At 46.0% G+C, this 10467-nt stretch overlaps 1 long non-coding RNA gene across 1 annotated transcript; it reads left to right on the forward strand.

The window, feature by feature from the left end:
* Positions 1-1607: 1607 nt before the first annotated feature.
* On the forward strand, positions 1608-8745 carry LOC116966200. Its single transcript, XR_004409929.1, has 5 exons — positions 1608-1698; positions 1789-1884; positions 7048-7281; positions 8515-8537; positions 8633-8745. It is a non-coding gene; the product is annotated as an uncharacterized LOC116966200 (long non-coding RNA).
* The last annotated feature ends 1722 nt before the right edge of the window (positions 8746-10467 follow it).

The raw sequence follows: 10467 nt of genomic DNA on the forward strand, positions 1-10467 counted from the left end.
TCGGAACTGAGTAAATTTTCCCTCTGTTCCAGCTGTTGTTGTTCAGAAACTAATTGGCCTCCCGCTGAATCTATGGGATCTCAGGACTGTCTGGCCGGAATGTAGAGAGGTGTTTGTATTCTGTGGAGTTTAGAACAATGACAGGTGATCCTATATCTGATCCCAAGGACCACGAATGGACAGAGGGCAGTGAATATCTGGGATTCTCCAACCAAGAGACTCTGAAAGGTTTTACATGTTAGACATATTTTAAACCAGAGGAGGATACATTAAAAAAAAAATCGGGTAATTGTAATAGACGGGTATTAGGCAAATAGGAGGAGATCAGTCCTGGGATGGGAGCTTGGAACCGAGCAATTATCACCGCCTGCATTTAAATTTATCTCTGCTGTTGGCTTCAGTTCCTCCAATGCAAGTGAGGTCCATGTTCTCATGACTGCATTCCTTTAGGTATTTATTGAAGACCACGTTACATTTCAACTTTGATTATTTGTCTCCCCTTCGATTTGAGAGATTAATTCATCCCCACATTTAAATCCACCGATAATATTAAATTCCCTCTCATCATTCCTGACATCTTCTCCAGATGAAATCCCATGACCTGCCCAGTCTTTGCATTAAGTTCCATCCTCTCAGTTATGGCGTCATTCTCATGAACATTCCTTGTGCTTTCCCCCATCGTTCTACATCTCTGCGACAATATCCGCTTTCTCTCTGCATGACAGTGGCGATAAGAGTTGGGAAATGGGAATGATCAGAGGGTTGTAGAAATTTGGTGAAATTCCCGCTGTCGGGATGAGGACGGTCCATCTCAGTCAATTGAGATTTGTGCTTTATTTCTTTCAGGAGGAAGCTGGTCGCAAGCGAAGGTAGGACATTGTCTGGACGGAAACATTGTAAGTGTTTTGTGGAATACCTTAAAACATTTCTAATGCTTAGTTTATAACCAGCTGTTCAATATTTACAGGGTTCGTGATGAAGCCAAACCACTGTCGGTGGTAGATGAAGCCTTGTCGATTGAAAATTTTCATTGCCCTGTTTCGTTCAACACGGCATTCAGAGAAACATCTGATGACTTCAAACGAGGTAAAGCTTGTACCTTTTCCATTATTCTTGTTTCTGATATCTTTAAGCAATACCTAGAAGCAAACATTAATAGTATTGTGGACTGAAGGGAAATTGGAGATACCACTAAACCCATCAGCTGGGAAGCATCACAGAGTCAGACGTTCATACTCCTGCTTTGGGTGAAATACTGTGGCTATTCACCCTTTCTGTGCACCTTATATAGATCTTATACACATCTATAAATACACCCGGACGGGCTCCAAAGACAAATGTTCCTGCCTGTACAACGTCTCCTTATAACCCAGCCCTTCAGACCTGATGAGATTATCGTAAATACTTTTGCACCCTCTCTAATTTACTAACAACCATATTGTGTCAAATTTAATATCCTGACCTATGAAAGCATAAGTGACAAACACATTCTTCACCACCCTGCCTGTCACTGTTGCATCTTCCATGGCACTGTGTACCTGCAGCCCGAGATCTCTCAGTTCTATAAAGTTCCCCGTTTACTGTGTATGTCCTGCCCTAGTTTGTCTCAACAAACTGATCTGTTTTATTTGTGCAACTGTGAAGGAACACAAGTCTCACAGCTTAACGCTGATAGAAGAAGCAATTGAATTCTACAAGGTAAAACCAAATCACTTTTGATCACATCATTGTCTAATCTTTTCTTCCTTGTCTGACATTTTTATTCTCTGATCTGAAACCCAACGCCAGGAACAGGTGAAATCTTCTTTCGAATCTCTCACAAAAAAGGAATCAGAGATCCAGAAAATGGAGCAGGAACAGAAAGGGGGCATTTCTGGAGTTCAGGTTTGTACTGCCCATTTAATGTTCTTGTGTGGGTTTGATCCCTGTGATGTGTGCAATGATTTGGCACCACTGTAAAGCTCAATAGTCGAGGGCCACAACTATTGGCAGGGGTTGATCAGCCAATCACTTTACTCCCTGGAACACAGCAGTCTGAAGAATGGTCTGTGGCAGGTGTATAATATGAAACAAAATGATACGTTGGATGGTCAGTCTTTTACCCATAGTAGGGGGGTCGAGAATGTGAGGGTATAGATCTGAGGTGAGTGGGAAAAGATTTAAAACGAACATGAAGGATAACTTTGGTAGTGGGTACATGGAACGAGCTGCCAGATGAGGTAGTTGAGTCCGATACCGTAACAACATTTGAAAGATATAAAAGGGAAATGTTTGAGAACTGTCTTGGTCAAACGCGGACAAGTGGAAATAGACAATATGTGCAGGAGTAGGCCATTCGTCCCATCGAACCAGCACCGCCATTCAATGTGATCATGGCTGATCATCCCCAATCAGTACACCATTCCTGCCTTCTCCCCATATCCCCTGACTCCGCTATCTTTAAGAGCCCTATCCAGCTCTCTCTTGAAAGCATCCAGAGAACCTGCCTCCACCACCCTCTGAGGCAGAGAATTCCACAGACTCACAACTCTCTGTGAGAAAAAGTGTTTCCTCGTCTCCGTTCCAAATGACTTACCACTTATTCTTAAACTGTGTCCCCTGGTTCTGGACTCCCCCAATATCGGGAACATGTTTCCTTCCTCCAGCATGTCTAAACCCTTAACAATCTTATATGTTTCAATAAGATACCCTCTCATCCTTCTAAACTCCAGAGTGTATAAGCCCAGCTGCCCCATTCTCTCAGCATATGAAATAATAATCTGCCTTCCTGTTTTTGATACTAAAGTGGATAACCTCACATTTCTCAACATTAAACTTCATCTGCCATGCATCTGCACACTCCCTCAACCTGCCCAAGTCACCCTGCATTCTCATAGCATCCTCCTCACAGTTCACACTGTCACCCAGCTTTGTGTCATCTGCAAATTTGCTAATGTTACGTTGAATCCCTTCATCCAAATCATTGATGTATATTGTAAATAGCTACGGTCCCAGCACCGAGCCTTGCTGTACCCCATTGGTCACTGCCTGCCATTCTGAAAGGGACCGCTTAATCCCCACTCTCTGTTTACTGTCTGCCAACCAATTTTCTATCCATGTCAGCACTCTACCTCCCAATACCATATGCCCTAATTTTGCCCACTAATCTCCGATGAGGGACCTTATCAAATGCTTTCTGAAAGTCCAGGTACACTAAATCCACTGGCTCTCCCGTGTCCATTTTCCTAGTTACATCTTCAAAAAATTCCAGAAGATTAGTCAAGCATGATTTCCCCATTGTAAATCCATGCTGACTCGGACCGATCGTGTTACTGCTATCCAAATGTTCGGCTATTTCATCTTTTATACTTGACTCCAGCATCTTCTCCACCACCGATATCAGGCTAACTGGTCTATAATTCCCTGTTTTCTCTCTACCGCCATTCTTTAAAAATGGGATAGCATTAGCTACCCTCCAATCCACAGGAACTGATCCTGAGTCTATAGAACATTGGAAAATTATCACCAATGCATCCACAATTTCTAGAGCCGCTTCTTGGGATGCAGACCATCAGGCCCTGGGGATTTATCAGCCTTCAGTCCCATCAGTCTACCCTTGAATATTCAGTTCCCAGCCCTGGCTCTCTTGCAGCCATGTCTCTGTAATCCTACATCATACTTGCCAATTTCTAACTGAGCCTCAAGCTCGTCCACTTTATTTCTTATACTTCGCGCATTCATATACAACACTATGACATCCGCTTTCACTTCCCCCCCTCGCACCGCTCGCAATTGGCCCTGACCTTACGCTCTTATCCCTTCTCGAACCTTCCTTCCCATTAATTTGAGAATCTTTTGTAACTTTTCCTGTAGTCACTTCCCCTTCAACTCCATCTTTATACTCCCAATTTATCAATCCCTCTCCTCCCCCACTATTTAGTTTAAACCCACACGTGTAGCCCTAGCGAACTTGCCTGCCAGAATGTTGGTCCCCCTCCAGTTAAGATGTAGCCCGTCCCTTTTGTACAGGGCACCCCTACCCCAGAAGAGATCACAGTGGTCTATAAATCTAAATCCTTGCTCTCTGATCCAGCCCCTCAGCCACACATTCAGATTCCCTATCTCCCTGTTCCTGTCCTCACTAGCACGAGGTACACAGACAGCATATTAACGTATGGCATCTCTGTGTGGTATCTCAGCTGCACGGAGGAGGAGAGGAGAGCTCTTCATCGCGTCGTCCACAGAGCGCGGAGGATCATTGGGGCAGAGCTACCAGCTTTGGAGGGCATCTACCACACACGGTGCCTCAGGAAGGCCGTCAGCATTCATAAAGACTCCTCACACCCCTGTAACGGACTGTTTGAACTGCTTCCCTCCAGCAGACGTTACAAGGCCTTCTACGCCCGAACCTCCAGACTCAGAAACAGCTTTATTCCCAGAGCTATAGCGGCTCTGAACCGGCCCTGCTGAGTGCCCCCCACCTCCCCTGGACTGTCCCCCTCGGATGGTCACGACACACAGCTTATTTATTTATTTTACTTTTCTTTTTCATCGGTTGGAGCTGCATACTGAATCTCGTTGCACTGACGTGCAATGACAATAAAATATATTATTATTATTATTACCGGAAGCCATCCAGAGATAACCACCGAGAAGTCCTGCCTTTCAGTCTTCTTCCCAACTCTCTGAACTCATGTTGGAGAACCTCCTTCCTCTTCTTCCCTATGTTGTTTGTGCCTACGTGCACAACTACTGTTCACTTTCTCTCTCAGGGATGTTCTGAATTCGGCTCGTGACATCCTGAACCCTGGCACCGGGGAGGGAACAGACCATCCTCACGTCTCGCCTGCCGCCACAGAATCTCCTGTCTGCTCCTCGGATAATGGAGTCACCCACCACTAGTGCTGTGCCCGACGTCGGTCTTGCCAGTCGAGTCCCATCTCTAGGTTTGGAGCCCCCGACGTGTCCGCCGCTCGGACTGGAAACATCGTCTCCCCTGACTTCCCAAAAGGGCGTACCTGTTTTCATTAGGCAGAGCCACCTGGGTCTCCTGCACTCCACGATTACCACCCTTTCTCACCGTCACACACCCTGGTTCTTCCCGTATACTCGGCGTGACAGCCTCACTGTAGGTCCTGTCCAGGAAACTCTCGTTTTCCCGGATGGCCCTGAGGTCATCCAGCTGCTTCTCCATTGCCCCAACACGGTCCTTCAGGAGCTGAACCTGGACGCACTTGCCACAGTTGTAGCAGCCAGAGGCTCCATCCGTGTCCCTGGGCTCCCACATCCTGCAAGCCTCACACTGTCTCATCTCTCCTGTCATGTGTTCACCGCGTTCCGTCCTCTCGAGCTTTTTGCGTAGCCTCCTCTCCTCAGCCTCCATCATCAGCCTCCATCATCAGCCTCCTCTCCTCAGCCTCCTCGCCGAAGACATAGAAACATAGAAAAATGGTGCAGGAGAAGGCCATTCGGCCCTTCGAGCCTGCACCACCATTCAATATGATCATGCCTGATCATCCAACTCAGTATCCTGTTCCTGCCTTCTCTCCATACCCCCTGATCCCTTTTCGCTGCCGAACTCCCCACCCATTGCACCCTTCTTCACGGCGGCCCGTTTATGTCTCGGCTCTGACAATTGGAGGGATCTACCCAGTAACAACACTAAGAGCAGCTCCGGGTCCCTGTGCTCTTCGACTTGACGCCTAACTAACTCAGCTCCGTCCTGCGCTGAGCTTGCTGCGGGCCGGATAAAATCTCCTGGCAGGCCGCATGTGGCCCATGGGCGATAGTTGGGAGACCCCTTTAGAAACATAGAAAATAGGTGCAGGAGGCCACTCGGCCCTTCGAGCCTCCACCGCCATTCAATATGATCATGGCTGATCATCCAACTCAGTATCCTGTACCTGATACCCCCTGATCCCTTTAGCCACAAGGGCCACATCTAACTCCCTCTTAAATATAGCCAATGTACTGGCCTCAACTACCTTCTGTGGCAGAGAATTCCACAGATTCACCACTCTCTGTGTGAAAAATGTTTTTCTCATCTCAGTCCTAAAAGATTTCCCCTTTATCCTTAAACTGTGACCCCTTGTTCTGGACTTCCCCAACATCGGGAACAATCTTCCTGCATCCGGCCTGTCTAACCCCTTAAGAATTTTGTAAGTTTCTATAAGATCCCCCCTCAATCTTCTAAATTCTAGCGAGTACAAACCGAGTCTATCCAGTCTTTCTTCATATGAAAGTCCTGACATCCCAGGAATCAGTCTGGTGAACCTTCTCTGCACTCCCTCTATGGCAATAATGTCCTTCTCAGATTTGGAGACCAAAACTGTACGCAATACTCCAGGTGTGGTCTCACCAAGACCCTGTACAACTGCAGTAGAACCTCCCTGCTCCTATACTCAAATCCTTTTGCTATGAAAGCTAACATACCATTCGCTTTCTTCACTGCCTGCTGCACCTGCATGCCTACTTTCAATGACTGGTGTACCATGACACCCAGGTCTCGTTGCATCTCCCCTTTTCCTAGTCGGCCACCATTTAGATAATAGTCTGCTTTCCTGTTTTCGCCACCGAAGTGGATAACCTCACATTTATCCACATTATACTGCATCTGCCAAACATTTGCCCACTCACCCAGCCTATCCAAGTCTCCTAGCATCCTCCTCACAGCTAACACTGCCCCCCAGCTTAGTGTCATCCGCAAACTTGGAGATGTTGCCTTGAATTACCTCATCCAGATCATTATTATATATTGTAAATAGCTGGGGTTCCAGCACTGAGTCTTGCGGTACCCCACTAGTCACTGCCTGCCATTGTGAAAAGGACCCGTTTAGTCCTACTCTTTGCTTCCTGTTTGCCAGCCAGTTCTCTATCCACATCAATACTGAACCCCCAATACCGAATTATTAAGATGAGCTCTTAAATTGCCAAAGTTACGGATTAAATACATGTAAATGGGATTAGTGTAGATACGTACAGGGCCCAGCATGGATATATTAGGCCGAATGGCATATTTCTGCACTCAAGAATGCCATAATATATTGATTCTCATCTTTCATCTGACAGGAAGGGTCACACAACCTTCAGTCACTGATCACATCCCAGTTTGCTGAAATGCACCAGATTCTCACTGATAAAGAGGAGCGCTTGCTCTGAGATGTCCGGGAAGAAGAGGAGAAGATTGTAAAAACAATGGAGAAAAATCTTCAAGAGGTACAAAATAATTTAAATTCCATTCGGGAGGAACTCTCAAAGCTACAGGAACAGATAGACCTCAAGGACGACCTGATATTTCTGAAGGTGAGGGGTTACACTACAGTTTGGTGAAGTGAAAGTGCACAGTCACAAAATGGTGGGTTAAATTTCTGAAATAAATGCTGCATTTACCAGTAATTCAGTACTAGGTCAATATTCCATCTGTCGAACTACTCACCACATCCAACAATAATGCCCCAAATTCCAGGAATCCTCGTGTATTTATCCTAATTCAACTTAAATTTATCTGCAATATTAACCAAGCCACCCTGTCAGTTCCATGTTCTGTTTACTGCATTTCTTACAGTAAGATTATTAAAGACCATCATACATTTCAGGTTTTATTTTTCTTCTTTCCACAAGCATTGATAATATTTCCAACCCCTATCCATTTGAAACCGCCGCTGATCTTAAAATGTTCCATGCCCAATTATCTCTGACATCTTCTCCAGATAAAATCCCACAACATGCCCTAGTCTTACTCGTAAGTTGCATACTCGCAGTTATTTTCATCGACATTCCTAATGCTTTCCCCCGTGTTCGATGTCTCTACGACAATATCCACTTTCTGTCTGAGTGACAGCGGCAAAGAGTTGGGAAAAGGGAATTATCAGTGGGGTTTTTTGTTGCAATTTAGTGAAATACTTCAGTGAGTAAGGCAAGGCAGAGCCTTTCCCACCTCGGGCAGCTGAGGAAATTCAGATTCGCTTTGATGAACCTTCATTGCTACTACTCTGGGGCTGCAGAAAGCATCTTGTCCGGCAACCTCACAAACTAGTTTGGGAACAGCTCTGCCCAGGACTGGAAGGCTCTGCAGAGAGTAGTGCGATCGGCTGAATGCACTATGGGAACCACACTCACCCCCTGCAGGAACTATACACCAGAAGGTGCAGATCCAGAGCCCGCAACATTAAGGGGGACCCCTACCACCCCAGCAACGGACTGTTCCAGCTGCTACGGCAGGTAAACACAAACACCTCCGCTGTCATGCTGGGGAAAACAGAGAGGATGAGACGGAGTATCTTCCAACAGGCCATCAGGACTGTAAACCCTTATCTCACCAGGGACTCATTTACTGTTGTGTTGTGTCTTTAATACTTTTTTTCCCTAACATGTAAATACTGATTCTGTTCTATAGTTTTTGCACAATTCGCAGGCATTGCCACTTTCATTTCCCTGCACATCTTGTATGTGTATGTGTGACAAATAAAGTTGTCTTGACTTGAAATACCCGCCGTGGGGAACAGTCTATTGAGATTTGTCTAATTGTTATTTCAGGAGGAAGCTGGTCGCAACACATGGTAGGACATGTTTTTGACTAAAACTATGTATGTTTTAAAAGAACGCCAAAAACAAAATATTGCTCAGATTATAACCCGCTGTTAAATATTTGCAGGGTTTGTGATGAAGCCAAACCAATGTCGGTGGTGGATGGCGCGCTGCCAATTGAAAAGTTTGATCACACCTTTTTCTTCAACATTGCATTGAAAGAACATTTTGATATAATCAAACGAGGTAAAACTGAAACCTATTAACAACTCTTTGTGTGAAGAAAACTGCCCCTCCAGTATTGATAACCCAGCATGTAAATCCCAGGGGCCACACAAAAACCCGCATGTTTTGAGAGGTGGGGGACAATGTATTCTTGTATGTCGAAACTTAAACCTATTCTCCAGCCCATTTACCCCCCCCCCTAAGTGCTCCCACCCACCACGGAAGGAAGCCAGCACTACACTCTTCCCAATTAAGCCAATGCTAACTGTCTCAAAACAAAGAGTAGGAGTAAACGGGTCCTTTTCACAATGGCAGGTAGTGACTAGTGGGGTACCGCAAGGCTCAGTGTGGGACCCCAGCTATTTACGATATATATTAATGATTTGGAAGAGGGAATTGAATGCAACATCTCCAAGTTTGCGGATGACACGAAGCTGGGGGGCTGTGTTAGCTGTGAGGAGGAAGCTAGGAGGCTGCAAGGTGACTTGGATAGGCTGGGTGAGTGGGCAAATGCACGGCAGATGCAGTATAATGTGGACAAATGTGAGGTTATTCACTTTGGTGGCAAAAACAGGAAAGTAGACTATTATCTGAATGGTGGTCAATTAGGAAAGGGGGAGATGCAACGAGACCTGGGTGTCATGGTACATCAGTCATTAAAAGTAGGCATGCAGGTGCAGCAGGCAGTGAAGAAGGCGAATGGTATGTTAGCATTCATAGCAAAAGGATTTGAGTATAGGAGCAGGGAGGTTCTACTGCAGTTGTACAGGGTCTTGGTGAGGCCACACCTAGAGTATTGCGTACAGTTTTGGTCTCCTAATCTGAGGAAAGACATTATTGGCATAGAGGCAGTGCAGAGAAGGTTCACCAGACTGATTCCTGGGATGTCAAGACTTTCATGTGAAGAAAGACTGGATAGACTCGGTTTGTACTCGCTAGAATTTAGAAGATTGAGGGGGGATCTTATAGAAACTTACAAAATTCTTAAGGGGTTGGACAGGCTAGATGCAGGAAGATTGTTCCCGATGTTGGGGAAGTCCAGAACAAGGGGTCACAGTTTAAGGATAAGGGGGAAATCTTTTAGGACCGAGATGAGGAAAACATTTTTCACACAGAGAGTGGTGAATCTCTGGAATTCTCTGCCACAGAAGGTAGTTGAGGCCAGTTCGTTGGCTATATTTAAGAGGGAGTTAGATGTGGCCCTTGTGGCTAAAGGGATCAGGGGGTATGGAGAGAAGGCAGGTACAGGATACTGAGTTATATGATCAGCCATGATCATATTGAATGTGCGGTGCAGGCTCGAAGGGCCGAATGGCCTACTCCTGCACCTATTTTTTATGTTTCTATGTTTCTAAAGGGGTCTCCCAACTATCGTCCATGGGCCAAATGCTGCCTGCCACGAGATTTTATCCGGCCCGCAATAAGCTCAGCGCAGAACGGAGCTGAGTTAGTTAGGAGTCGATTCGAGTCGGGGAGCACGGCGGCCCGGAGCTGCTCTTAGTGTTGTTACTGGGTAGATCCCTCCAATTGTCAGAGCCGAGACATAAACGGGCCACCGTGAAGAAGGGTGCAATGGGTGGGGAGTTCGGCAGCGGCTCCAATCAAGGGCGGCAGTGAGGGCGGTGTGGATGTGGATTTCAAACATGTTCGAAACATTACACCTGGAAGATATGAGACTCCTCCTCGCAGGCAAAGCAGACCACTTCCAAAAGACGTGGTCTGCATTTATGGACTTAC

This window comes from Amblyraja radiata, chromosome 36, assembly GCF_010909765.2.
Source record: "Amblyraja radiata isolate CabotCenter1 chromosome 36, sAmbRad1.1.pri, whole genome shotgun sequence".
Classification (NCBI taxonomy): domain Eukaryota; kingdom Metazoa; phylum Chordata; class Chondrichthyes; order Rajiformes; family Rajidae; genus Amblyraja; species Amblyraja radiata.